At 34.3% G+C, this 5,178-nt stretch overlaps 1 pseudogene; it reads left to right on the top strand.

The window, feature by feature from the left end:
* Positions 1 to 1,146: 1,146 nt before the first annotated feature.
* Positions 1,147 to 4,820, top strand: LOC129716777 (uncharacterized; annotated as a pseudogene).
* Positions 4,821 to 5,178: the final 358 nt, after the last annotated feature.

Raw genomic sequence — 5,178 nt, 5'->3', positions numbered from 1 at the left:
ACAGATATTACACAGATATCTGATATTCTACATAATGGTTTTACCAGTATACACAAAAAAAACGAACACAAAAACCAAAAGTCACTGTAGCCGTTGCTGGAAAAAGTGAACTAGGAACTGAACACTTTGCTGAACATATTAATCTTGCGTTTTTGAGAGTGAAATCATGAGAACGGAAATCGAGTCAGGCTATCGGGGTTTTTATCGGTCCTGTGGGCACTAATCTGCCTGTTTCGCACCCAGTAACAAACAGCTGATTGTCTCGATCGATTGCCATGCAGGTTATATTGGTGAAAAGACCGTTTGTTCTATTCGGAGCAATATCCAACGTTGAAGAATTGTTTAAAATGTCCCAAACCTTGAAGGTACTATTTTTATAACCGCGAGACTTCTGCCATCATGTATCAGTTTAGCTACATTACGACGAACGACGATTTTTACCACGGGAAAGACTCTTACTTCTATGTGTTACTTAGATTTAAAAGATAAATTAGTTATCGATTAATCGACCAACTATGATAGACTCGAAAAAGAACAATCAAAACAAGCAATAAAACAAAACAATCTGACAGGTCAACAAATAATTAGGTATCAATGTATCGGTAACTTTTTTTCGCAGCGGTATACAGACTTATGCAGACATTTTTATGGATTATACAGACTTGCCAAAAAAAAGTCTGGCATCTCTGATCACTACAGAAGATCATTTTACGAGACGTTTCTGAACTCAATTCATAAATGAAATTTTGACAGAGAGCTCGGAACCGCTGACATAACGCAAGTAAAAGCAACATCAATGTCAGCAGGATCCGTGACACTTATCAGTTCCTAAAATGGTCTATTTAACGCTAGTTCAGAAAATATTGTTTGTGATCTACTATGCACTGCCTCACTGAGTAGTGAAAGCTAGCCAAACAATGCACAAAGAATATTTTTTTCTCTTATAATAATTACGGAAAGTGAACCACATAACATGGTGATTTTGCTTCATTGATTAAGGGGTTATATACCTTTTTAGCTTTCAAAAAACCGAAAAATTTTTTGTTGCATTATCTTCAAATCAACATCTTGAGAACATTTTCACAAATTTTCATAAAGATCTGAGCAAAAGAAAGAAAGTTAGAGCGCTTTGCAGGGGCCTGAATTATTCAACTGTACCAAAGAGATCCAATTCTGTTCCTTGACGAGGCCAAGGAGAAATATCAGCTCCATTTTCACCAAAGCATCAGCGTTTCATCTATTTGTGTAATTTTACACGAATCTGCATTTTCATGGAAATCTACTTAACGGAGAGTCATACAGATTCGTGATTGTGAAATCATTCGGTTTGTAAAGGAAATGATGTCTATTCCTTGGGACATCTACAACCTTGTTTTTCTCGATGAGGTAGCTTTCGATAACTGCGATATGCTGAGGAGAAAAGGGTACGGAGTTGTCGGAAAAAAGGTTGTTTCTCGAGGAGAATTTTGTAGGAAACCGCGCGTGTCATTCCTGTGCTTCTTGGGATTGAATGGAATTGTCGAAAGCTTTTGGACCAATGGTACTTTCAACAGAGCGCATTTTTTCAATTGCTGTAAGAAATTCGCTCTGCAAAGTTAGGGATACCATCTGGTCGAAGTTAGAAATCAGGACACCTTTTTTCGGTACAAATTTGAGCTAAGCTGTTTTTCGAAGTTTGAATTAATTTACCACGTTAAATGTGATTTGCACCTCAAAAACACCAAAATACTTCTTTACTTGTTCAACATACTTCTCAAACGACCAAATATTGGCTGGCTATTGGCTATTGACTAATGAATGTTTTAGGATGTATTTTGTGTATCATGGGTGCAAATATAGTGAGTATTACGCTATTGGCAGCGTTTTTCGCGAAACCATGGTTTTTTAACTTGTGATAAGTTTTTCTCAACATCTACTGAGCCGATCAGGCTGAATTTTTTTTCCAGCATGTAAAAATGGATTATCTTACTTGCCGCATAGCCGTTTTTCAATATCTAATTTTTTCAATGATAAATGATTTTTAAAGTGATTTTATCATGAGAGACACTAATTTTTTACTAAAATGGCCGCCATTTTGTAAATTTTTTGAAATTTCAAAAACGGCTATGTAACAAGTTAGATAATCCATTCTTACATGCTAGAAAAAAAACAGCCGAATCGGTTCAGTACATGCTGAGAAAAACTTACCAGCGAATTAGTGAGGGCATTCACGTTCCCAGCTGCCAACAATGTAATACACTATATGTGCAACCACAACATGCAAAATAAATCTTCAAACAAACTTTAATCAATAGCCGAACATCTTACTGTACTCTAAACATTGAAAAAAAATTTTTTTTTTCGACCTTTCAGAGTAAAGCCAAATGTTAAACGGTTACAATACCTAAAAAATTTCTCTCGTCACTTCACTAAGATTCAACCAAAAACAAAATCGTTCGTAGTGACCGTTGTGTTGTGGAATCAAAAAAGTAATTGATTTTGAAAAATTCTGCATATTTTTATCACACTACAAAATTGAAAATCTTATGAAAAACAGGACAAATGCCAGAAAGTGAAAAATAAATCAGGACGTCAAAAAAGGGTCTCAAAATCTGGACATGTCGTGCTAAATCAGGATGGATGGTATCCCTATGCAAAGTACATGTGGTCAAAGATATCCTGGATTCCATTCTGTATGGATAATGGATGGCGCCAAAATACACTGCGATAGCAACATAGTTCGTTATCTTCGTTCTGTAGGCATAAGACTTCCTGTGCACGTGCTTTTCTCTCTAGCGACGAGAGAAATCTTTCTCTCGCTCGTAGAATTTCCATGTACGTGCGACGAGACGAGACAACGTCACATGCGATTTGCAGGCTCTTTCGCTTCTCTTTCGGTTCGGATTGCGATGCGCAAGCGAAGTTTCGTCGCACTACGAATTGAGCGAGACGCCTGTACTGTACATACATGATACAGCTCGTGAGACTTTCTCGTGTACCAGGCTCAAAGTAATACTTATTTTGTTCTGTTCTGTTAGGGAAAGTCAATTTTATTCGATTTAAATGGAACTTTGCACTCGTGTTTGACTTGGCAAACTGTGTATTTTTTTTAAACTTTTCGGGCCAGAGTGAATTGTTAATGAACACTTGATTTTGGTTAGCAAAAAATAAAGTTAAATAGTAAATTTTTTTCAAAGCAACCCACAGTGCTCTAAACACGAAAAACCGTGATCGTTTTAGATTCGACTGTGAAATATTGATTGTATGTACCCAGTGTCTTCAGCAAGTTTATTTCATATAACAAGGCCTTTCTTTTGGCATTTTCGGTTTTTTTATCAATCCCCCTAGTAGTTCGATATAAAAACTTTTTTTCCAATTTTCAAAATACCAGATTGCTTTCTTCAGCAAAGTTGTAGGAAAATATATAAGAAAAAGAATTGCTGAACACTGTAATCTTCTAACTGTACGTCTGATATGCCGAAGCAGAGTTTTACGAGGAACACTCCTCAAAATTAATTTTTCGGCCATAACTTTTTCTGTAATCGTCGAAACAATTCAAAATGTTCTAAGATTTTGTTCATTCTGCTAAACCTTGCATTTTTGTAGAATATAATGGTTTGCTATTTTTATTTGTTGTAAAGATATTTCTAGTTTTTTTGCTGAAAATAACCATGTTTTGAGTCCAGATTTCGGCGAAGGTTGCAGATAGTAGCAAACCAGACTGTATGCATTTGAAAGTTTGACAAAAGAAATGTATTACTCATAAGAGTTCAACTGTTTCTAGTTGAATCTAACCGAGTACTGAATGAAAGGAAAACACCCCTCAAAATTAGTTTTTTGTTCATTACTTTTTCTGTAATGTTTCGACGATTCTAAGATGTTCTAAGATTTTGTTCATTCTGCTAAACCTTATAAACAAATGCTTTGACAACAAAAGCTAGTCGAGCTTTTTGATTGAAAATGTTTACTAAAACCTCTTAAAATCATAAACTTTATTTTTTTCTTGGAAAATTACATCTGGTTTTCTTCCGTTTTTAAATCATTTTTAATAAATACTTCAAATAGTTAAATATTAGGGATAAAATTTTGAGTCATGAATAAAAAAGTCCTTGCTGTGCTTAAAGACGCTCTGAAGCACCATTTCAAATTTAACTTTTTTCTTCAAAATGCAATATGTTACACTCACTTTAATTGGTCTACAAAGTATTTTGCTTAAATTAACCCGAAAGTATTTTTAAATCATGTGAACGGGAAAGGTTTACAAAATCGGATTTCTCAGTTCTTTTTTTCTCAAAATAAGTTATTTAGATAGACATTTCAGTCCAAAAAGTGCGATGCCCGCCTCCACCCAAAATCATGAGAGCATGAATGTTTTGCAAAATGTTTAATTTGATTTTTTTTATAAAAGTTTACCTTTAATCAAAAATATTTACATTTCATTCCACTATCCTGAAATTTAAACCAGAAATTTTGTTATAACTTCGGATTTCTTCGAAATGAAAATGAGAAAAAAATTAACTGTTAATTACCTGTGTTTTCTGTACGAGCGAGATTTCAGGAAGTCTGGGAATAATACTCATCTTCCTTCCACCCTACTGTCCGTTTTTTAACCCAATAGAAATAGTATTTGGTTTAATGAAAAAAAATTTTCGCAGACACCATCGGAGTCTGCTCCTATCTTGTTTGACGTTTGCGAAACTATAAATTACTTCAAATCTTATCCAGCGAAAACAATTTTTGAACATTGTGGTTATCAGGCAGGAGGGACTTTTCTACCTGAAAAAGGCCTTAGCCAAGATCATAAGACGATGGACTTTCATATTATTTCTAAATGTAATTGAATTAAAAGTGAAAGAAAATCTAGTGTAATTAGTTGAATAAACAGACAAAAAAGCATTAGACATATGAAATCTTTTATTTTTATCTCAGAAACAATGAATCAATTCACTCGTTTTTCAGATAATTTGGTAAGCATTTTTATAACACAAACACTCACATTCATAAAAAACATACACGCATTAATACATACACACACATTCGTACATACACACAATCATACATACACACATTCATACATACACACATTCATACATACACACATTCATACATACACACATACACACATTCATGCGTAATAAATATATTTAATTTTTTTCAATACAAAGGCTTCTCAAACGTGGTCTATGTCTTCGCAATCTG

The sequence above is a fragment of the Wyeomyia smithii genome, chromosome 1 (genome assembly GCF_029784165.1).
Source record: "Wyeomyia smithii strain HCP4-BCI-WySm-NY-G18 chromosome 1, ASM2978416v1, whole genome shotgun sequence".
In the NCBI taxonomy this organism is placed as follows: domain Eukaryota; kingdom Metazoa; phylum Arthropoda; class Insecta; order Diptera; family Culicidae; genus Wyeomyia; species Wyeomyia smithii.
This window is presented reverse-complemented; position numbering and strand designations above follow the sequence as displayed.